General features: G+C 43.8%; 1 long non-coding RNA gene across 1 annotated transcript; it reads right to left on the bottom strand.

Moving 5' to 3' along the window:
- Positions 1-207: 207 nt before the first annotated feature.
- On the bottom strand, positions 208-23400 carry LOC311516159. The gene is made up of 4 exons (XR_014710352.1): positions 23327-23400; positions 20768-20863; positions 15922-16132; positions 208-325 (listed from the first exon to the last, which is right to left on the bottom strand). It is a non-coding gene; the product is annotated as an uncharacterized lncRNA (long non-coding RNA).
- Between the last annotated feature and the right edge of the window lie 1410 nt (positions 23401-24810).

The following is a 24810-nucleotide window of genomic DNA, read 5'->3' as shown; positions in this document are numbered from 1 at the left end:
CAAGATAGAAGGGTTACACACATCTGCATCTGAAGCATCTAGGTCTCCACCCATGGGTTCCAAAATTATTCAGTGCCTATAAAAAAAAAAAAAGGCCCTTTTTAAATAGCTGAATTTCAAAGTACAGTTTAAAAAGTCTCAACCTCATCCATGGTAATGGAAATATACCAAGAAAAGGGCTTCCACAAAGGAGTCATTTTATTCATAGTGCCATTCCATCAGTATGTCTTCCAATGGTCATTTTTCAGAATGGAGAGAGGTAAATGCTGGTGTCCCCCAGGGGTCTGTACTGGGACCGGTACTGTTCAACATATTCATAAATGAGCTGGAAAAAGAGGTAAACAGTGAGGTGGCAAAATTTGTTGATGATACAAAACTACTCAAGATAGTTAAGTCCAAAGCAGACTTCACTGCGAAGAGTTATAAAGGGATCTTACAAAACTTGGGTGACTGGGCAGTAAAATGGCAGATGAAATTCAATGTTGATAAATGTGAAGTAATACACATTGGAAAACATAATCCTAACTATACGTATAAAATGATGGGGTCTAAATTAGCTGTTACCACTCAAGAAAGAGATCTTGGAGTCATTGTGGATAGTTCTCTGAAAACATCCACTCAATGTGCAGCGGCAGTCAAAAAAGCGAACAGATTGTTGGACATCATTAAGAAAGGGATAGATAATAAGACAGAAAATATCACATTGCCTCTATATAAATACATGGTACACCCACATCTTGAATACTGCGTGCAGATGTGGTTGCCCCATCGCAAAAAAGATATATTGGAATTGGAAAAGGTTCAGAAAAGGGCAACAAAATGATTAGGGGTTTGAGGAAAGAGTAATAAAACTGGGACTTTTCAGCTTGGAAAAGAGATGACTGGGGGGGGGGGGGATATGATTGAGGTCTATAAATTCATGACTGGTGTGGAGAAAGTAAATAAGGAAATGTTATTTACTCATAACACAAGAATTAGGGGTCACCAAATGAAATTAATAGGCAGCAGAATAGGCAGCTAAAAAAAGTATTTCTTCACACAATGTACAGTCAACCTGTAGAACTCTTTGCCAGAGGATGTTGTGAAGGCCAAGACTATAGCAGGATTAAAAAAAGAACTAGATAAATTCATGAAGGATAGGTCCATCATTGGCTATTAGCCAGGATAGGCAGGGATAGTGTTTCTAGCCTGTTTGCCAGAAGCTCGGAATGGGCAATAGGGGATGGATCACTTTATGATTACCTGTCTGTTCATTCCCTCTTCGGCACCTGGAGTTGGCCACTGTCAGAAGACAGGATACTTGGCCAAATGCACCTTTGGTCTGACCTAGTATGGCCATTCTCATGTAACACACAGTTATGTCTGTATGTCTTATGTATAGAAAAGGGCACATGTTGATACACCACAGATTTTTTTATTTTCATTTTTTCTTTTGAATTTTGTTTAAAAATTCTGGATCAAATCCTGAAAGCTGCTGTGTACCCACTGTCACAATTCAGGTAACTGCCCCTATATTCCCCTGCTGTAGTTCACCAAAATCATCTGGTTTTAGGCTCCCAGCTGTCGCCTTCTGGGCCAGAGAATTGCATGTCTCTCCCTTCTCACTGGGGTTATTCCAGGCTACACAGTTCCCTGTCTACACTGTGATATCCCCAGCAACCCAGATTGCCTGAAAGGCCAGCAACTGTGCTTTGCTTTGCTTTGCTTTGCTTTATCTACAGAGGCTACGCCCAGTGTATTTCCCACAGTTACAAGCTACCACACAGGTCTTTGCAAACAAGCACATTTACACTTGAGGTGAAAGCGTTACAGAGAAAACAATAAAGAACCTACCTGCATTCTAAAAAGCTTAGCAGGGGTCATCCCAACTCCAAACCTTGGCTCTGGTAGGTGTCAGTCCTTCAAAACCCACAACTGTTCCCCCATGCTTACAAGTTCAGAACTGTCTCCTGTGATATGTCCACCATGAACAGAGGTGGATTAAGATTTATTGGGGCCCTAGCCACAAAGAACATTTGGGCCCCATACACACACCCCCACGGGGCCCCCTGCTCCTCCCTGTCTCACTATGGCTCTACACCTTGCCTAGCCAGAAGCCAGGCCATGGTAAGAGCTGCCCAGAGGGCCTGGGCTGCTGTAGGGAGCCTTGGCCCTCCACCTGTCCTGGACCGCACACCCTGGGGGGCAGGAACATGGGCCAGGGGCTGCTCTCTGGCACCCTTGCTCCTTGACCAGGGCAGGTGGAGGGTCCGGGGCTCCCCAGAGCTGTCCAGGCTTCCTGGACCGCTCTAACCACAGTCTAGGGTGACTATATGCCCTGTTTTGGCCAGGACAGTCCCCTTTTTAAGCCCTACCCTGGATATTCTGACTTTTTTTGCAAAACTGAGCAATTGTCCATCATCAGTTGGCAAGAACAAATGGGACAAATGCACAATTTTACTAAAAAGGGGCTCGGGAGCAGGGCAGCTCCAAATAGGGGGGGCCAGGGAGCCTCCTACAAGGGAAGGTCTGTTTACAAATACAGGGAGGAAGGGAGCAGTGGGTGTACATATTTCAAAGAGGTGAAATTTTGGCAGTCTAAAAGTCCCATTCAAATAGGCAAGGAATGAATCTGGTGAGAGAGGAGCAGAGAAAAGCCTAGATAGCTTATGTCATAAATATAAAGGGAAGGGTAAACCCCTTTGAAATCTCTCCTGGCCAGGGGAAAGCTCCTCTCACCTGTAAAGGGTTAAGAAGCTAAAGGTAACCTCGCTGGCACCTGACCAAAATGACCAATGAGGAGACAAGATACTTTCAAAAGCTGGGAGGAGGGAGAGAAACAAAGGGTCTGTGTCTGTCTGGAGGCTGCTCTTGCCAGGGACAGAACAGGAATGGAGCCTTAGAACTTTTAGTAAGTCATCTAGCTAGGTATGTGTTAGATTATGATTTCTTTAAATGGCTGAGAAAAGAATTGTGCTGAATAGAATAACTATTTCTGTCTGTGTATCTTTTTTGTAACTTAAGGTTTTGCCTAGAGGGGTTCTCTATGTTTTTGAATCTAATTACCCTGTAAGATATCTACCATCCTGATTTTACAGGGGGGATTTCTTTATTTCTATTTACTTCTATTTTTTATTAAAAGTCTTCTTGTAAAACACTGAATGCTTTTTCATTGTTCTCAGATCCAAGGGTTTGGGTCTGTGGTCACCTATGCAAATTGGTGAGGCTTTTTATCCAACATTTCCCAGGAAATGTTCCCCCTTTCCTGGGAAATGTTGGATAAAAAGCCTCACCAATTTGCATAGGTGACCACAGACCCAAACCCTTGGATCTGAGAACAATGAAAAAGCATTCAGTGTTTTACAAGAAGACTTTTAATAAAAAATAGAAGTAAATAGAAATAAAGAAATCCCCCCTGTAAAATCAGGATGGTAGATATCTTACAGGGTAATTAGATTCAAAAACATAGAGAACCCCTCTAGGCAAAACCTTAAGTTACAAAAAAGATACACAGACAGAAATAGTTATTCTATTCAGTACAATTCTTTTCTCAGCCATTTAAAGAAATCATAATCTAACACATACCTAGCTAGATTACTTACTAAAAGTTCTAAGACTCCATTCCTGGTCTGTCCCTGGCCAAGACGACTACAGACAGACACAGACCCTTTGTTTCTCTCCCTCCTCCCAGCTTTTGAAAGTATCTTGTCTCCTCATTGGTCATTTTGGTCAGGTGCCAGCGAGGTTACCTTTAGCTTCTTAACCCTTTACAGGTGAGAGGAGCTTTCCCCTGGCCAGGAGGGATTTCAAAGGGGTTTACCCTTCCCTTTATATTTATGACACGCCCCCCAAATCTCAGCTAGGGTGAAACACTGGCTGGGATTTCTTCCTGGAGCTCTAGGAAAACAGAGTTAATAAGACACATGCATCTCTAAATATACTACCAAGTACATAAAGACTAACAATATTTTCCACATCTCAAGGACGATTTTAACCAGTTGATTCTGGGAAACTTTCACGGGAGAGTGCATCAGCCACTTTGTTAGAAGCTCCTGAGATGTGTTGGATGTCGAAATCAAAATCTTGGAGAGCTAAACTCCACCGAAGAAGTTTTTTGTTAGTTTCTTTGACGGTGTGAAGCCACTTTAGTGCAGCATGGTCGGTTTGCAGGTGGAAACGCCGTCCCCAAACATATGGGCGTAGCTTTTCCAGAGCGTAGACAATGGCATAACATTCTTTTTCAGTGACTGACCAGTTGCTTTCCCTCTCAGACAGTTTTTTGCTGAGAAACACTACAGGGTGGAATTCTTGATCAGGTCCTTTCTGCATTAAAACTGCTCCCACACCACGCTCGGATGCATCTGTGGTTACTAGGAACGGTTTGTCAAAGTCTGGGGCCCTTAGTACAGGGTCAGACATGAGTGTCGCTTTAAGCTTGTTAAAGGCCTTCTGACACTTTCCGGTCCACTGAACAGCATTTGGCTGTTTCTTTTTGGTTAGGTCTGTCAGTGGGGCAGCGATTTGGCTGTAGTGCGGTACAAATCGTCTGTAATAACCGGCCAAGCCTAAGAAGGATTGAACCTGTTTCTTTGACTTTGGGACAGGCCACTTTTGGATAGCATCCACTTTGGCCTGTAGGGGGCTGATAGTTCCTTGACCCACCTGGTGTCCAAGGTAAGTCACTCTGTTTAGGCCTATTTGACACTTCTTAGCCTTAACAGTTAGTCCTGCCTCCCTTATGCGCTCAAGGACTTTTTGTAGATGTTCCAGGTGGTCTGCCCAGGAATCCGAAAATATGGCCACATCGTCAAGGTAGGCGACTGCATATTCTCCTAATCCCGCTAGGAGACCATCTACAAGTCTTTGGAAAGTGGCGGGTGCATTTCGCAGCCCGAAAGGGAGTACATTAAATTCATACAGCCCGAGATGTGTGATGAAGGCTGACCTTTCCTTGGCAGATTCATCTAGCGGTACCTGCCAGTACCCCTTGGTTAAGTCCAAGGTAGAGATGAACTGGGCCCGTCCCAGTTTCTCTAATAGTTCATCTGTGCGTGACATGGGATAGTTGTCTGGGCGAGTTACAGCATTTAGCTTACGGTAGTCCACGCAAAAACGTATTTCCCCATCTGGTTTGGGAACTAGAACCACTGGAGATGCCCATGCACTTTCAGAGGGGCGGATTACACCCATCTGTAACATATCCTGGATCTCCCGTTCTATAGCAGTTTTAGCTTGAGGAGACACCCGGTAAGGGTGGACCCTAATTGGGTGAGCATTACCTGTGTCAATGGAGTGGTATGCCCGTTCAGTCAGTCCTGGGGTGGCTGAGAACGTTGGCGCGTAGCTAGTGCACAGCTCCTGGATCTGCTGTCGCTGCATACGCCCAAGGGTCATGGAGAGGTTCACCTCTTCCACACCACCAGCACATTTCCCTTCGTAATAGACACCTTCAGGCCACTCAGCGTCGTCTCCTCCCTGGGCTGTAAACTGACAAACCTTTAATTCTCTGGAATAAAAGGGCTTTAGAGAATTAATATGATACACCTTAGGCTTTCGGTTGGAGGTGGGGAATGCTATGAGATAATTAACAGCTCCCAGGTGCTCCTGGACCACGAATGGCCCTTCCCACGATGCTTCCATTTTATGGGCCTGGAGCGCCTTTAAGACCATGACCTGGTCTCCTACTTTGAAGGAACGCTCTCTGGCATGTTTATCATACCAGGCTTTTTGCTCTTTTTGAGCATCCTGTAAGTTTTCTCTAGCAAGGGCTAAAGAGGTTCGGAGGGTGTTTTGTAGGTTGGTTACAAAGTCCAGAATGTTAGTTCCTGGAGAAGGTGTAAATCCCTCCCATTGCTGCTTCACCAACTGCAATGGCCCCTTAACCTCACGGCCATATACAAGTTCAAATGGGGAAAACCCTAAACTGGGATGTGGTACAGCTCTGTAGGCAAAGAGCAACTGCTGCAATACTAGGTCCCAATCATTGGAGTGCTCATTTACGAATTTACGTATCATGGCCCCCAAAGTTCCATTAAACTTCTCCACCATGCCATTTGTTTGATGATGGTAAGGAGTGGCAACCAAGTGATTTACCCCATGAGCTTCCCAAAGGTTTTTCATAGTTCCTGCCAGGAAATTAGTCCCTGCATCTGTGAGGATGTCGGAGGGCCAACCTACCCTGGCAAAAATGTCTGCTAGTGCCTGGCAAGCCCTGGTGTTGCTTAGAGCTACTGCTTCCGGCCATCGGGTGGCAAAATCCATGAAAGTCAGTATGTACTGCTTTCCTCTGGGTGTCTTTTTCGGAAAAGGACCCAGAATATCCACAGCTACTCGCTGAAATGGAACTTCAATGATGGGGAGTGGCTGGAGAGGAGCTTTGACCTGGTCTTGGGGTTTTCCCACTCTTTGGCACACCTCACAAGACTGGACATAGGTAGAAACATCCTTGCCCATTCCCTCCCAGTGGAATGACCCCCCCAAACGGTCTTTGGTCCTGTTCACCCCAGCATGGCCACTAGGGTGATCATGGGCTAAGCTCAAGAGCTTGGCCCGGTATTTAGTTGGTATTTAGTCTCTGAGGATGCCAGTCTTCCTGGTGTCCCCCAGAAAGAGTTTCCTTGTATAAAAGTCCTCTTTCTACAACAAACCTGGATCGATTAGAAGAGCTGAGAGGCGGTGGGTTGCTCCGTGCCGCCGTCCACGCTCTCTGGAGGCTTTCATCTGCTTCCTGTTCGGTCTGGAACTGTTCCCTTGATGCTGGAGACATCAGTTCCTCATTGGATTGGGGACATAGGCTTGGTCCCTCTGGAAGCGATATAGGGGATGGAGCTGTTTCTGTTGACTGTGAACCGCTCTCCGCTGGTGCACTATGTTGGGATTCAGGCTCCGGCTGAGCCTCTTGTGTAGGGTTATCGGCTGCTGCCAGTTCAGGTTCGGTGGGGCCCTCTGGTGTTGAGGTTGCAAGTACTGGATTCAGTGCTGGCACGGGGTCTGGTGTTGGTTGTTTGGCTGGTTCCGGTTCTGGGACTGGTTCCGTCTGGGTCTCTGGGACTGGATCCACTACTGCTGTTGCAGACATTGGCCTGGGGTCCGGGTCCATCACCTCTGACCGGGCCCTGATAGCAGTTTCCGGAACAGAGCTAGGCCCCACGGCTTGTTTAGCCTGGCTGCGGGTGACCGTTCCCACCCTCTTGGCCTGCTTCACGTGATTGGCCAAGTCTTCCCCCAACAGCATGGGGATGGGATAATCATCATAGACTGCAAAAGTCCACATTCCTGACCAGCCCTTGTACTGGACAGGCAACTTGGCTGTAGGCAAATTGAAAGAGTTGGACTTGAAGGGTTGAATCGTCACTTGGATCTCGGGGTTGATTAAATTGGGGTCCACTAAGGAAGCATGGATAGCTGACACTTGTGCTCCGGTGTCCCTCCACGCGGTGACCTTCTTCCCGCCCACACTCACAGTTTCCCTCTGCTCCAAGGGTATCTGGGAGGTATCTGGGCCTGTGGACCTCTGGTGTGATTCCGGTGCAATGAACTGTCATCTGTTGGGGTTCTTGGGGCAGTTGGCCTTTACATGCCCCAGCTCGTTACATTTAAAACATCGTCCAGCTGACGGGTCACCGGGGCGAGGTGGGTTGCTGGAGAACGGGGTGGTGGGACGATAAGGGGTCTGGAGGGTTCTTTGGGAGGTAGGTGGGGCTTTGGGCGGCCCCCGGTAATAGGGTGTGGTCTGGGGTGGTCCCTTCTGGTCTCCGCTCCAACTGCGACCAGTTTTCTTCTTCTCTGCCACCTCCACCCATCTGGCTCCAATCTCTCCTGCCTCGATTACAGTTTTGGGTTTCCCATCTAGGATGTATCTTTCTATTTCCTCAGGAACACCCTCTAAGAATTGTTCCATTTGCATTAGGAAGGGCAAATTTACTGGAGATTCAACACTTGCTCCTGATATCCAGGCATCCCAATGTTTCACAATGTGGTAGGCATGTCGGGTAAATGACATGTCTGGTTTCCACCTTAGGGCTCGGAACCTCCGACGAGACTGCTCGGGTGTTATCCCCATTCTGACTCTCGCCTTGGATTTAAACAGTTCATACTTGTTCATATGTTCTTTAGGCATTTCAGCTGCCACCTCAGCTTAAGGGTCCACTGAGCTGCGGCCTCAGCTCTACCATGTATTGGTCAGTAGAGATGTTGTACCCAAGGCAGGCCCTTTCGAAGTTTTCTAAGAAGGCCTCAGTATCATCACCTGCCTTGTAGGTGGGGAACTTTCTGGGATGGGAAGTGGTACCTGGAGAAGGATTGCTAGGGTTTGTTGGTATATTCTGCTGGGCCTTTATCCTCTCCATCTCCTCCACATGCTTCCTTGCCTCCATTTCCCTCTTGTGGGCAGCCTCCTGTACCTCCTTCTCCAGCCGCATGAGTTCTATCTGTCTTTCATGTTCCCTTTGTTTTTCCTCAGCCTGAAATTTGGCTAATTCCAACTGTAGTCGAGCCGAGGATTTGGCCATTCTAACCTCTCTGTTTTTAACTAACTTTACACCCGAGGTTTAGAAATAAACAAACAAAACTTGGCTGTAAAATTTTGCTGTGCTGGAATAGAATACCTATTCTCTGATAGTGATTGTCAGCCTACAGAAAAAGACAATTCCCTTGTCTCTGCTCTGGGCCCAAATTAAAGCAAAAAACCTCCAACTACTTGGAAACCTGCTTACCCAGCCCAAAGAAGAAAAAAAAAATTTTTTTCAAACATGTGCTCCTTGTAAAACAAAAAAAAATCAAAATCCTAAAAAAAACCCTGCCACTTTTGTCTCCAGGCAAATGGGTAGAGCACACACCCCCTATTTACTTTTAGGAAGAAAAGAAAAAAAACCTCTGGGTTGGAAGACTGTGAATTTCCCTGCAGGAGTTAAGTACCCTGCCTCCAGGCAAAGAAAACCTGCAATTCACAAGATAATCCCCTTTTGTCTCTGCTTGGCCACAAAGCAGAGAGAAACCAAGCTGCTTTCAGTTTCAAAGCTGCTTCTGGACTTCCTAAAAATTCCTTTTTAAAATCTGTATTTCTAGTTCAAAAAATCTCAACTGGATCTCAAAATGATTTCAGGTTAATCCCACCCCTGTGCCACCATGTCACGGTTCCTCCCCCACTCTGAACTCTAGGGTACAGATGTGGGGACCTGCATGAAAAACCTCCTAAGCTTATCTTTACCAGCTTAGGTCAAAACTTCCCCAAGGTACAAAATATTACACCTTGGACTGGCCGCTACCACCACCAAACTAATACTGGTTACTGGGGAAGAGCTGTTTGGACGCGTCCTTCCCCCCAAAATACTTCCCAAAACCTTGCACCCCACTTCCTGGACAAGGTTTGGTAAAAAGCCTCACCAATTTGCCTAGGTGACTACAGACCCAGACCCTTGGATCTTAAGAACAATGAACAATCTTCCCAACACTTGCACCCCCCCCTTTCCTGGGAAATGTTGGATAAAAAGCCTCACCAATTTGCATAGGTGACCACAGACCCAAACCCTTGGATCTGAGAACAATGAAAAAGCATTCAGTGTTTTACAAGAAGACTTTTAATAAAAAATAGAAGTAAATAGAAATAAAGAAATCCCCCCTGTAAAATCAGGATGGTAGATATCTTACAGGGTAATTAGATTCAAAAACATAGAGAACCCCTCTAGGCAAAACCTTAAGTTACAAAAAAGATACACAGACAGAAATAGTTATTCTATTCAGCACAATTCTTTTCTCAGCCATTTAAAGAAATCATAATCTAACACATACCTAGCTAGATTACTTACTAAAAGTTCTAAGACTCCATTCCTGGTCTGTCCCTGGCCAAGACGACTACAGACAGACACAGACCCTTTGTTTCTCTCCCTCCTCCCAGCTTTTGAAAGTATCTTGTCTCCTCATTGGTCATTTTGGTCAGGTGCCAGCGAGGTTACCTTTAGCTTCTTAACCCTTTACAGGTGAGAGGAGCTTTCCCCTGGCCAGGAGGGATTTCAAAGGGGTTTACCCTTCCCTTTATGACAGGGAGGAACCTTGACAGCTTATATGTAATGTATTGGGTTGGCTGGAAAAGTCTTTTTAAAAAATCAGCTGTGAGAGGAAACCAGCTAGGTATTGAGGACAACTGCCTTTTATTGTTTTAAATAAGCTAGAACTGACTATCTTATTGCAACTGGTTTAATAAAGAAAAATATGTAATAATTTAAAATACTTCAATTGTTCCTGTCTAACTTAGATACAATATGTAAATTTTCTTTTTCGAACGGTTGGAGAAGCTGATGTAGTCAGAGTGTCTGGGTACTGGCTGTGGATCCAGAAACATGAGTTCTTTTCCTTGCTAGGGGATCTTTTCTTGCTGCATAACTTTGCGTTGTTGAGTTTCTAAATCATAAAATAATTTTTACTTACTTACCTCCCAGCAGGGAGTGAGGATGAATTATTCAGCTTTTATAAAGCAGCTTGTAGTTTAAAAACACTAAATATAAGCTACGTATTTATTGGAAAAATACTAGATTGTAAGTTGCTCAGGGCAGAATCTAAAACACTAATATAAGATAGGCAGCGCAGAAATAAATATGAATGAAAAAATGGTTCAATGCACTAAAAATGTGGCTATCTTAAAGTTGTCATCTTTTCAATAAAGTGTTTGGTTTTGAATTAATAACCCTGCTGATACTTGTGACAGTAGTTTTGAAGCCTGGCGTTTCAGGTGAGTGAGTGTGGACAGCTGCAGCTAGCTGAACACATAACACAGCATTATGCCACGGAACTCTGCCCAAGTGCCAAATATTGTAATAGCTGAGACACGAGGCTTTTTATTAAAACACTATTGTCTATTGGTAAGTGTTGGAGACTGGGAGTCAGGACTCTTGAGTTCTCTAACGAGCAGGGTGGCCAATTTTGGTTGAACATATTCCGGGCGGTTTCATCACGTGACATTTAATTAAAGGTTAATCTTTAATTCCTGGAGACTCCAGGACAATCTTGGAGGGTTGGCAACCCTACTAACTAGCAGTGATAACTGATTCACTTTGTGCTTGACTGTAGGCAATTTACTTAACCTCTGTGTGTTTTACTATACCTGTGTGTAAAATGGTGGGGGGCAGGCAGAAGGGCTTGGGGGGAGGCAGCTCCGTGCAAGAGGTGAAGGGAAGGGAGAGAGGGGCTTGGGGCAGGGGAAGCTCCTCACAGAAGGAAGGGGAGAGGAGAGATGGGTTGACGGGAGAAGTTCCACTTGGGAGGAAGGGGAGAGAGGGACTTGAGGGGCCAGCTCTGTGGAGAAAGAGGGGGAAGGAGAGCAGCTTGGCCAGCTCTGCACGGGGGTTGGGAGGAAGAGAATATGTTCACCCTACCACAGCTCTGGTATCTGGCCTGGCCAGGGGGCGGGACCTCAGGGGAAGAGGAGGAGCAGGGCGGCGGGTCCAGAGTTCTGCCTGCGGGGGCTCCCAAATTGGCCAGGGCCTGTGGGCACAGGCCCCATCAGCCCATGTGGTAATCTGCTACGGACAATGAATAGCTCAGTCTTCCGTTAACAGAGCTTGAACCTTTGATCGTGAGCCTCCAGGATTAGGTGATCAGCAGACAATCACCCTCTCCTCAGAGCATGACTTCAAGAGGCCGAGTTCTTGTATAACCAGAGCTGGGGAATTTGCAATAACCTCTCCCTAGGTATTCCCCAGGAAATCCATTTAACATTTATTGTCCCACAAGTCCATTCTTGTCTGGCACAATTTCAATATAGTCCTTTGAACCCTCTGCCTCACATCACATCTCCCACCTAGAGTGGTAACATACAATCCAGGCCCATAATAATACATAAACCATTCATTTAATACAATGGACCCCAAAGATACTTAACCTTAATTCAGTAATGTCTCTTGAGGATGTGGCAGGACGTTGCCAGATCTGTCTGACCTACAGCTATCTTTCTAAGCATCAGCAGAGCACCTCCCAAAATATTTATGGATTTAATACCACAGCACCCTTAGGCACAGAAATAAGTGTCTTTTTTAAAAAAAAACTGATTAGAATGTGAGAGACAGATTAAATGACCTTCCCAAAGTCACAGCCGCCGTCTGTGGCAGGGCTGGGAACGGTTCTTCTGAGTGCCTGTTAGTGCCTTACATGACCATCCTTCTTCCTATCAGTGGGAGTTTCAGATGCTCAGCCCTTTTTAGGATTTGGCCCTTATTTGCATGCATGGTTAAGCAAGAGCTTTTCCTACTCCATAGAAAGCTTTGGTTTGTGAGTGAGCTCAGAGGTCACTATGTGTGACGGCTGCATTAGTTGTGAAGGCAGGTTGCTTGTTTGTTTTCACAAGGCTGTTAGGATACCACAGCTCTCTAACGCATGGCGTGGTATTGGCAACGATCACAGCAGTGATGTAGCTGCTAGAAGATCTCCAGTAAACTAAAACACCAGTTTTTGAAGGGTAGGAAAAAGCCACCCTCTGTGACCTGATGGGTTAGGCACTGGGACAACACAGTTTATGCACTCTTATACACAGGCATATGGTCCAGTGCAGCACACACTTGATTCAATGCAGAAATACTTTGGGTAGCCTCTTTGCCACATATCAAAAGCAGTGCCATGAAGAGACTAGCCCTGCCTCTGGAGCCTCAGTTGGTTAGTGAGCTAGCTGAAAATCCCACCCTGACTTCCTGCTGCTAGTGCTCCAACAGTTGGAGGATGGGATCTGGGAAAAGGAGACTGCACGGTGTGGGCTGCAGCCAGGGACCATCTGTTGCTGCTACTGTAGGCCCAAAGAGTCTGACAGGCCAGGGAATAACCCTCCAGTGCGAAAGAGACACTCCTAATCTGGGGTGTAAGGTTGGAAGGACATGTTGGATGTCTGCAGGTTGGAGTGTTATTAATTGAATTAGGATTCCTTTATTTGTTAGGTGTCTGCAATTTACTGCACTATACCTCTACTGTATAATAGCTGTGGGTAATTAACCACAAGTGACTGTCCTTGATTGTTCCTCTTAATGGTCTGGGTTCTGTCCATCCCAGAAGTGGCTGATAAAAACAGCAGGATACATCTGTGTTTTGTAATATCCCTAGGTAAATTTCTACTTCCTCAAAGGTTGCCAAAGGGTTATGCACCCTAGGCAAGCGGGTGATAATTTGGGATGATCCAGACAAAAAGACCTCCAGTTCATGCTTTATGAAGGATTTTCTTTGACAATGGATTTTAATCTGTACAGCACAAAAGAAGGCTCACTTCTTAGGTACAGCTGTCATTCAGCAATCATGGAGCTGGTCCTTAGAAGTTACTTTATTCTCCAGCCCTGATTTTAATTTCTATCAGCAGAGTGCAGTTTCTGAATTGTAACATTTGAGGCCCTTGATGGCCTTCACCGACATTGCCAGCAATGAGCACTGGAGCTAATGATGGATCATCTAATGTGAAAGGGCTGTAGGGTGACAGCATCATTTTGCATCTTGAATCTGTCACTTCCATGTTGCCTAGCTGCTAGAATCCTGATTCTCTCAGTGCAAATACCTCATTTAGCAGCTCAGCATTAGCCAGCATAGTTGAGTGCTATGCATACCTGGCATTTACATATACAGCACCACAACATTTCAGAGTGCATCTATCCCAGGGGTGGGCAAACTTTTTGCCCCGAGGGCTACATCTGGGTATGGAAATTGTATGGTGGACCATGAATGCTCATGAAATTGGGGGTTGCAGGAGGGTGTGAGGGCTCTGGCTGGGGGTGTGAGATGGGGCTGAGAATGAGGAGTTGGGGTGCAGGAGGGTGCTCCAGGCTGGAACCAAAGGTTCAGAGGGCAGGAGGGGCACCAGGGCTGGGGCAGGGGGTTTGAGCATGGGAGAGGGTCAGGGGCAGCGCTTACCTCAAGCAGCTCCCAGAAACAGCAACATGTCCCCTCTCCAGCTCCTATGCGGAGGTGCAGCCAGGCAGCTCTGCGTGCTGCCCTGTGTGCAGGTGCTGCCCCTGCAGCTCTCATTGGCTCTCGTGGCGGGAGGGTGGGGGTGGAGGAGCCAGAGTGGGGATGTGCCGCTTCTTCCGGGAGCTGTGTGGAGTGGGACAAGACCCCGACCTCGCTCCCTGGCTGCAGTGCTGGAGCAGGGCAAGCCCCAGACCCCGCTTCCCGGCGGGAGCTCAAGGGCCAGATTAAAACATCTGGAGGGCCGGATGTGGCCCCCGGGCTATAGTTTGCCCACCTCTGAGCTATCCAGTATATCCATATTTCCATTTACATAAGATCATGATCCAAAACACCATATGCTGGCACCCATTCACTTCAATAAATATTTTTGCAGAGCAAGGAGTTCATATGCATCAATAAAGTAAATATGTATACAAGTCTGGTGAAAACCACCACACTGGTGTAAACCCAGTATGGCTTTGGGTTGGAAGTGAAGAATCCCTCCTCCAGGGACATTTTTATTAATTTGTGTGGGACATTAGTTTGAGGAAAAGTGACATCAGATCTTTAATGAATGAGGAGGAAGGATTTGGGGATTATAAACCTACAAAAAGAAAAACACCCCCCAACACCAGAATGGCCCATAAAAACTACACTGATTCAAAGGGTAGAGAATACTGCATTTCTAACACCTCTCCCTGCAATACCTCAATTTCCCTAGAGATTTCCGATATAAGTAGTGACCGGAATTGACCCTGATAATTTATGAAAGTTGATTCATTTTCTCTATATCCCAAATAGTTACTGCTGGGATGCATGACATTTCGAATAACGCTGGTACCCTTAAAAGATGGTGAAAGGGGGGATAAGAGAACTCTGACGTCTGGTCATCAGACCCTTTGTCATAAGTTCACAGTAATGCCATATCAGTAGTGACCAAAAGTAGTTACCATCTAAAGACTACATGGGGACCTGGGTGAAGTAAATTGGTGCACTCAGTCTTCCTTCTAATGGACAAGCATCCATAAAACCCACCACCCTTGCACTCAGTTTCCAGTTCCCCCGTGCCTTTTCTATTTACATTTTGTATCTCTGGGTAGATAGAGATTCATCCACATCCTTTTTTAGTACTTTGGAATTTGTATTCCCTGAATTTTTGAGTTTCAGATTTGAATGGAGCTGGAAACCTATAATAAAGTCCTGTTTGAAACCACCAAGTTGTATCTGGCTTCAGGTCAAAATCATGGGTCTGATCCTGAACCCCAGCTATGAATACGCTGAACTTTCCCAATTCAAGCACTGCCACTCAGGACCATCTCTAGCCACCAAAGAGATTTCTTTGTTTTTCATCCGTCTCCATCACTTGGCCCAGCCTTGCTCACGCCTGGCCTGAATTTTCAAAAATATCTGTGAACAATTTGACAAACTTGCCCTAAGTTTTAGGTTTGTCTTGAAACAAGAACCAAGCTTGCTTTTGTGTCATCTGGATGTGTTAAATGGATATTACATGGGTGATTTCAGCATGCTGTATTGGGCCAAGCCCATACCTGGTGTTAGTCAAATTCTACACTGAGGGAATTACGACCAAATGAAACTGGCCCGTTATTTGTTCGCATCTTAATCCATTTGTTCAAAAGCTATAGCATCATTTTGGGAATGGAATCTTAGTGCCCTCTAGTGAGTATCAGAGGCTGAGGCACACTCTATAAACTGTAAAAAGAACAGGAGTACTTGTGGCACCTTAGAAACTAACACTTGTATTTGAGCATAAGCTTTCGTGGGCTAATGCTCAAATAAAGCTTATGCTCAAATAAATGTGAGTCTCTAAGGTGCCACAAGGACTCCTCGTTCTCTTTGCGGATACAGACTAACACGGCTACCACTCTGAAATCTATAAACTGTGTTTCCATTTACATTGTTTCACAGGACCCTGACCTTAAAATGAAAAGACAGTGCCACTAAGATCTCACCACTGTGCGTGCCCCACTGCAAGTCTACCCATTACTCAAAATGAAGGCAGCAGTCTTTTACCTTTCAAAACTGGTTGGCTGTGTGATGGTGTGAATCCTTGTTGGGCAGGTCTTGGTGTCCAAATACCTAGGAGCCCTCATCTTCTTCACTGTAGCATCCAAACGCCTGCTCCTCATGTCTCTTTTCCGTTTTCATGAGCAAGTCACATGGTTCCACAGGGCACAAGGGAGCAGAAAAGGGACAGTGTCTCCATACATGCATCTTTACATGCCTAAAGAAATCCAGAGCAATGCAAAAAACAAAGGAATATCCCAGAATTTTTATTTGTATTATAGCAGTGACTAGAGACTCTAAACAAGGACATGCAATCAAGTGTGTGGAATGACTGCCCACGGAAGGGGGCTTCCACCCTGTCGCCCCGCATGAATGGAACTGACAAGCAGGAGGGAGAGCAACTTGTCAGAGTAACTGGGTGATTCAAGCTGACATGCCGTGAACCTGAGCAGTACCCATGTACTCAGAGTTTGAATCCGGCACTGGGCAGCTTTCTGACAGCATGTGTGTCAGTTACTTTCTACTTACATTCTAGAGAATGAGGGTGGCCTAGGGGTCAGGGCACTACTCTGAGACTCAAGTTCAATTCACTGCTCCATCACAGACTTCTTGAGCTTGAACAAGTCACTAAGCTTAACTGTGTTTCAGTTTCCCATGTGTAAAATGGAGATAATAATATTTCTTAGGTGTTAAGGATCAATACATTGAAGATTGTGAGGTGCTCAGATCCTGATGACGGGGTTCATGTAAAAATCAGTGTTTTAACAAAAGGAACAGATGCTCATGCATGGATGTAAATTTGTGCCTGAAACCCAGAACCCACCTGATAGGGCTAAATTTAATTCCTTAAAATAATCCTTTAACTAAAGAGTTCTCTGTCTCTGCCTAAAAGAAAAATGGATGTTTAACATATTGATTAAAAGAAATGTGGTGACTGGAACTGATTAAAATGTTCATCAGTTTTTTCAATGAAAAATTACTTTTTGATGAATGGAAACTGTCATGAGAAAATTTCTATTAGGGCTTTGTAAAAAAACAAAACAAAAAAACAAAAAATTCAGTTTTCAGTTGTTGAAAACTGAAAATTTCAGTGAAAAATTCCTAACGGAAATGAAAACATTTCATTTTCTTCAAAATTTAGTGGAGAATAAAATACATTTTTGAACTATGTTTTGAGGTAACAATTAATGGGACACTTTCAATTAAAAAAAAATCACACTTTTATAACAGTCGTAAGTATTTAAATTCATACAGGTTACACCAAAGGTTACTGTAACAAAGATCAGAGACAAACTATTTCTCTTTCTTTCCAGTTTCTTCACTTTGTGCGTTCAACATTTCTTTGTGTATATTTAGTTTCACTGTTTCCCTTATACAGTCGTCTTCCTCCCTTTTGGTTGTGTGGTCTTACACAAAACAGGGAGGAAAACCTTTATAAAAAATGTGATTGTACTGCCACCAAAATGGGGAAAGGGATTTAAGGGCAGCTATAATAGCTGAAACTACTTCAAATTCTATTTTTTAAAAGCTGACTAGAGTAGAAATTGAATAGAGCTTAGGAGTTATGAGAGTATGATACAGCTCAGTTGAGAGGCTTGGGACAAAGAGGCTTCTGTGTGAGTTATTGGAATTGTAACATACAGTAATTGCAAGAAATGAGAAAATGGCCACTGTGATTGCATTGTTGTTTGTAGACACAAACACAACAACTTTACAATCTAAACCAGAACTGACTTGGGTTTGAGGCACAAGATGAAAATATCAGATATACATTGTCAGTAAATATGAATCTCTGTAGTCCTTTTTTTCTTGTATCTTACAGTTATTTGCATATTAACCATTCTCCCAGAATCTGTATGATATTGCAAAGAGTATCTTTGAATTCTAAGGCCCAGAGCATTAGTTCTTAACCTGTGAGTGACCTGTACTCAGGAGTTTTTAATGTGATTGAGTGTTGGGTTGTATCTAATTATCAGCAGCAGCTCCAAGTGTGTGGGAATATAGATGTTCAGGGAAAAGACCCCTCAAACAAATAAAAGTGGCTACAGAAGTATGTTATAAACAAAACTGGGTGACTGATAAGGGATATTTGTTATTGCAGATGGGCTCTGTAGTGGATAAAATAATCACCCATTGAAAAATGGGTAACTCATTAAGAACTGTTGGTTGTCACAGTTGTTAGTAATAATGACCAGGTTAGAGAGTCCTTTTTACTCATCAATCAAGTAAACTGAGGATCATACAAGAAATTTCATGAGTAATTAAGAAACAGAACACATGGTAAAATGAATTATGGGAAAGGAATTTTTCCTCCAAAAAGCAGTTTCTTTGTCTCACACCCTATAAAGGGGACTAGTGTTGGAAAGTTAGATTGAGAATGAACATTATCAGCATTGCAACCAGGTACAGAGAAAGGGACCAAACTACCACCTCTTCACCATCTACAGGGGTATGTCTTCTTTCTGTATAGTGCTGTCTGCATCTTTGATTAATAATCTTTGACTACATAATTCCATTTGAGTCTGCTAGCTGAGCATCTCGAATCATTATCCCATTCAAACAAGTAACAACAGAATGAAACCAACGTGGACGAGTCAAGTTCTTACTAATGCCTCACGGAAGAAATGTTAAAGCAGTTGGCTCTGAGGATTTTAAACTACAGTGGTTTTCACACGGGCTAGAAAGAATTTTAAATGTTTCAAAAGTTGCTAGCAGATATTGAGTTGGGGCACGTGATGGTGGTGATATTGCAGAGCAATCACGGAAGCTTTTAGAGTTGAAAATTCCCTGAGAAACTTGATGATTTTTTTGTGAAAACTTAAAAAGGAAAAAATGTCAGTACAAATTAACTGAACATCAGAGTGAAAATCCATGAGGGGATGGTTTAATCAGGTACAATAATTAGGTTACTGCCAGTAACATTTCATCTGTAAGGTGGACAAAACCAAAAAGCAAGTAAGAGCCATAGCAATGAAACCGTGCCTCCTCTAAATGATATAATGGGGGAGAAAGAGGGAAAGCAGTGAATAAACTGCTCCAGAAAAAGAACTGCAATCACAGCAGTACAGGTTTCTGTGTGGGCTTGTCACCTGAATAATTACCTTGAGTTTTAGGAGTGCTTGTACAGCTCATAAGAACGGCCACACTGGGTCAGGCCAATGGCCCATGAAGCCCAGTGTCCTGTCTTCCGACAGTGGCCAATGCCAGGTGTTTCAGCGCGAATGAACAGAACAGGTCATCATCAAGTGATCCACCCCCTGTCTCCCATTCCCAGCTTCTGGCAAACAGAAGCTGCCGCGGCTCCACTGCTCCAACTTAGACAAGCTAAATTAAAGCTAACTCGGGTATGTTTACGTTAGTTGCAACCCCAGAATAGAGATAATCTGGGGCCTGGTCTACACTACCGTTAGGCTGACATAAGGCAGCTTATGTCGACCTAATTATGTCAGTGTACGCACTACGGCCTTGTCCTGCCAATGTAAGTGTCCTACTACACCAACACAATAACTCCACCTCCGCGAGAGGTGTAGGTCTTATGTCTGTATAGTTAGGGTGATGCAGTGTTGGTGTAGATACTCACTTACTTACTTCCACTGTTGGCTGTCTCGTCAATTTCACGGCAGGGAGGGGCTGGAGCGGGGACAGGAAGAGGCAGAGTGCAGGCGTGGCCTCAGGGCAGAGCACCAACCCGGAAAAATAAAAGCCAGCGCCTTGGCCTCTGGGTGAATGAATAAATAATACTTTGTTTTGAAGATGCTGTTTGTGTCACTTCAAACATCTTGTCACAAGTTCCTGAAGAGAAATATCACTGGAACCAAAAGTAGTTGGTCCTGTCACATTATCATGGTTCGGAAACAAGGGTGGGCTGCAACCCAGAGGGCCAGTCTCCTAATGCTTGAACTGCAAGTTTCCATGAAGAGAGGGGTGAAGGTCATGAGGCCTATCCCTTAAGGGATGCGCTTGAGGGACTAAAAGGGATCAGTAATACACAATCATGCTGATACATTTACTGTAAATTTGTATCATTCTCCAAAAGTAGCATGTTGAAATCTCATTCTATTATTGTATGGATTATACAGTGCACAGGGAATAATTTAGGTAATATCGCTCAAGCAAGTGGTCTTCAACAGAGCTTTCTGAAAGACTAATTCATCTGGACCTGGATTCTTAGAAGTATCAAGTGTTCTTTGCAAGATGATTGAGATTTGATGGGGGCTCTGCATCTTGCAGGATTGGGTTTTTAATATCCTAAGAACAGGGGGGAACAAGTGTTGGGTAAGAGAAGCTTTCACCATCTTCTGGTGTTTGGATCTCAAATTTAGGATAAAAAAAAAAGGTCAAAACCTTACCCCAAGCAGAACCTTCACACCCTGTATGGTGCACCGATTATGAGATGGGAGAGATCAAAAATGTTTTGCTCTTTTATAATTAGAAACTAAAACATCAGTGAATTCTAGTAAGATTTTTTTTAAAGTCATTCCAGCCTCCAAACTCACACTCAGTGTGTCCCACTGAGAGCTCCCCAAATCTTTTACATGCTTTCATTTGCCCCCTTTCCTCTTTCACACAAAGACAGTTGTGTATTATCCATTTACAGAAAGGGAAGTTTAAATCATATAGTGGGAAGCCACAGAGCTTTCAGGCTGTAAAGTGCTTCTCCAACTCCACTTTACTGGACAGCATTTTTTTTTCCAATTTGTGATGTTTTATTTAATGTTAGGCAGCACCACAGTTGCTACTGCTCTGTCAGCTGTTGCAGATTCTCACGGTCAGTCTGTCACTACCGGAAAAGGTGTAGATCTCTACGTGTATTGCAGTCTGCCTTGTCGATTTGTTCTAAGGGATCTGTTACCTGTAAGACAAGCAGCTATAGACTTCCTGAACAGCCACTGGTGGTGAAAAGCTGACATCTCCCAGAGCTGATATATCCCAAGGATGCAGGCCAGTGCTAAAATAAAAAGTAAAATGAAGCCAAAACACTTTCCAGAGCTCTCACTGCTTTTGAATCTAAAATATCCCTATCAATTACATTCTCTTCAAATCAACTGAAATTAGCCCCAGAGGAATTGTGGTTTCCATTTAGTCTTTTTTTTTTTCCTCCCTTGAGTGTAGTTTTCTCTTATTGCTCCCACTTCTTTCCTTCACATTTTATCAAAATCTCTTTGCCTCGCACCCTCACTGCCTGCCCCTATCTCACTCAAACTGTGAGTCAGATACCCAAAACATGATACTAAAGAAAGAATTGAGATCTTATTTGCTTTCTGAATTCTGAGCCTTTTGGGGTCATATTTTCCAGATTTCTTTCACAATGACAAGGGCTAGAAACAATGATTTTTTTTATTTTATTTTTGTTTAAATTCTCACATGAACATCTGACTCCAGGAGCTGAAGAGTTCAGAAATACACCAAATTTGGTGGAAAATTAACAACATTGAAGGTTTGGCTGAGCATAACAATTTTAGAACCTTCTGAAGGTCCCCCATCATTAGCTTTAAGTGTAGTACTGTTTTGATGAGGCTGGTGAGATTTTCCATTTACTTCTGATTGTTACATTATTTTAACTTCTTGTTACCAACACTAATCCTTGAGGAAAAGGCCTTGCTGACCACAACTGTATTTTTTTTTCTGCTTAGTCATTCTGCTGTTTTACAACATGTTACCATCTTCATTAGTTCAGAAGTATTCATTTTATGTCCCTCACATTCTTGTTGTAGCTGTTAATGTAACAAAAATATTCCTTGACTGCACAGAACAGGGGCTCTCTAGAACATCCTATAGTCACAGCTGTCCCACTTTCCAGTGAACAATTTTTTGCTCACATCTTACGTGATTTTAGTCAGCTTTGTCTCTATAGATGCCCAAGACATCCAAGTGTGTGCACGCCTGACAAGCCTTCAAGACATCACTTCATGGGCCATGGTGTAGCGGTCCCTTGCTCTCAAGTGGGGAGGGAGGCCTCACTGCATCAGGCAGCAGCTTGGGTCCCGCTGGCAGGGCCAAGCAGTAAGCGGTAAGCAGTCTGTAGCTTGTAGCCTCCTAGCAGATGCAAATAACTGTTAACTGTCTGGAGCTCTCAACTTTTTGATACCAGGGACCAGCTGCCTTCCTAAAATGTCAGGGAGCTCTCAGGGACTGGTGCCGGTCCACAGACTGGTTGTTGAGAAATGCTGATCTAAAAAAGTCTAGAAAACTCATTTAGCACAGTTCTGTAACGGTGGTGTCCCTCTATTGCTGGACTAAAAAGATACTGTTTTGATGCACTGTAAGTAGTATCAACAAAACTAGATCCAACATCTCAGCAAAGGTGACAGAATAAGGCCTGGCCTACACTGTGGGCGGGGGTGAATCAATCTAAGTTCTGCAACTTCAGCTACGTGAATAACATAGCTGAAGTCAAAGTACTTAGATCTATTTACTGACACTCTCCCGTCAACTCCGCCTGCACCTCTCGCCCTGCTGGAGTACCGGAGTCGATGGGAGAGTGCTTGGCAGTCAATTTATCATGTCTAGACTAGACACAATAAATCGACCCTCCCCTCCCCCCGCCCCCCACTGGATGAATCGCTGCCTGTTGATCCAGCAGGTAATGTAGACAAGCCCTTAGTTACTGATGGGGCAGAGTGAAGCTAAACAGCCTCGCAATCCATTTAACAGAGTCCCATTGCAGAAACAGCGACAAATAGCCAATAAATATAGGTTTCAGTGTAGCAGATGTGTTAGTCTGTATTTGCAAAAAGAACAGGCGTGCTTGTGGCACCTTAGACTAACACATTTATTTGAGCATAAGCTTTCGTGTGCTACAGCTCACTTCATCGGATGCACACTGATGAAGTGAGCTGTAGCTCACGAAAGCTTATGCTGAAATAAATTTGTTAGTCTCTAAGGTGCCACAAGTCCTCCTGTTCTTCTTGCCAGTAAATATAGTTAATGTTTAGAGAGCACTTAGCTAAGAAGCTGAAAGTATATCCCTGTTTTTTGGCCAATTCCTGACTTACTTTTCTGAGGGAGGGCTGCTCGCTCTCCAGCTATCACAGTGTTGGGATTCACTGAGTTCATTACCCTCTACTGCTCTCCTGTTCTCCTACAAGTGGTTCAGCTTTTCAGATCCTTGCCTCCTGCCTCAAGAATAGGTGCAGCCACTTCAAGATCACTTTAAGTCACTCCCTGTTGACCAACTAGCAAGGAGTGTAACTAGTAAGCAGCTGACACCATCTCAGAAAACCAAGACCATCTCCAGCTGGCCTTCATCTGAACCTGATAAGTAAAAGCAGTGAGGGATCTTAAAAAAATAAAAATAAAAAAAAATCAAATCTAGATCCTGCACATTAAAAACAAAATGCACCCAGTACTATCAGGGTAAAATAGCATTGTTAATCTGACATGTTGTGATCGACTGCATTAGGTGGAGTACCTGTTAAATGAACTCTGGGATGTGAAGTATTATCTGAATAATGCATCACATTCTCCCCAAGTCTACAATTTAACTTCTTCCAGTTCAATGTTCTATAAAACAAGAACACAAAGAAGATAAATATAAAATATGCAGGCATGGCTCTCTTTATAAAGAAGAGGAAAGCGGGAGCTGTTGTATGCAAGCTTCACTATCTGTAGCTGTTACATATTGCATATTTAGTTAACTTTTCAATTTAACTAAAAAGATTTCAGAGGTCTACAGCTGCTCAGAAAAACTCTTGTGATACAAAACATAAATTTGTAGAGCACAGCAATTGTATGGATCTAGTCCTTAATATACCATAGGGAAAAGCTGTTTCAGTTTTGTGGAGCAACATTAACAGCTGTTTATCAATGTATATGTTCTAATGTTTTATGTATTGGTTCTTCCAGAGTAAGCGATATACATATGAATAAAGCCATATTCAGTGTTAGGTTAGTTTTTGTGATTTGCCAGTACAAATACATGAAGAATCAGTGATATAATCTGCCCTGTGGTACCTGACACTTCCAAACACAGTCTCTCTGGGAGACCTGCTTTTAACATTTTTGCTGATGTCCTCAGAACTTTGTGAGGCAAGAAATACAAAGATTGAATGGCAGATGATACTTATTCTATATTGTAAAAGTTCTGTCAAACTTTCTCAGTTATTAGAGTCCCAAGGCCCATCTCCTGATCCTGGGGTTGAAGTGGAGAGAGAGTGGTCAAATTCTGAAAATCTGCACAATGTATTCTCTGGGTAGGATTGCCAACATTGTATATCAAAAATAGTACCCCTGCCCCACCTCTCCTCCTAATATTAATTATGTACTATTGATAATAAGCAGTACTAACCTACATTCACCAAGAGTATTTCCTGCTGCTTTTTGCAGCACTCGGCTACTCCCGATCTTGTTGTACAGAGATGGAAAAAATAAGGGACGTCCCTTGTAATAAGGGACTGTGGGTAACCCTGTTGGTAAGTGGTGGTATCTGTCAAACCCACCTACTTAAGGCACTAAAATATCCTTCCACTCACTGAATTGTCCGCATCTTCATAATATGAAACACGCTCTCCTTTCCTACATGTGTAACAATTTCATTGCTTAGATGTTTGACATTGAAAGTACTGTTTGCATTAAGATGAATGGGCACTTTAAGTTTCTCAGAGCTACAGTTTCATGCTCTCTGCAACCTTGGAGACATTGCTTCTTTGGTTACACTTTGAACACATTTTCAAGGCTTTTTTCACACCATAACTGTTAGAGATTGACTTTAAGAAGAAAAATGAAAGCTGAGACTTGAGTAGGATGAAAGAGGAGCTAGTGCACAGTACTGCCACAAATGGTCCTCGCCCCCCACCCCCTTCCATTGGGATGGAATACAATACAGTAAGTACAGGACTGAACATTAACACTGGTACGACAGCAGCTGCTAGCCTCCCCAGAGGGAACTAGGAGTGC

The sequence above is a fragment of the Lepidochelys olivacea genome (assembly GCF_965140295.1).
Source record: "Lepidochelys olivacea isolate rLepOli2 genome assembly, chromosome: 2".
Lineage (NCBI taxonomy): Eukaryota > Metazoa > Chordata > Testudines > Cheloniidae > Lepidochelys > Lepidochelys olivacea.
This window is presented reverse-complemented; position numbering and strand designations above follow the sequence as displayed.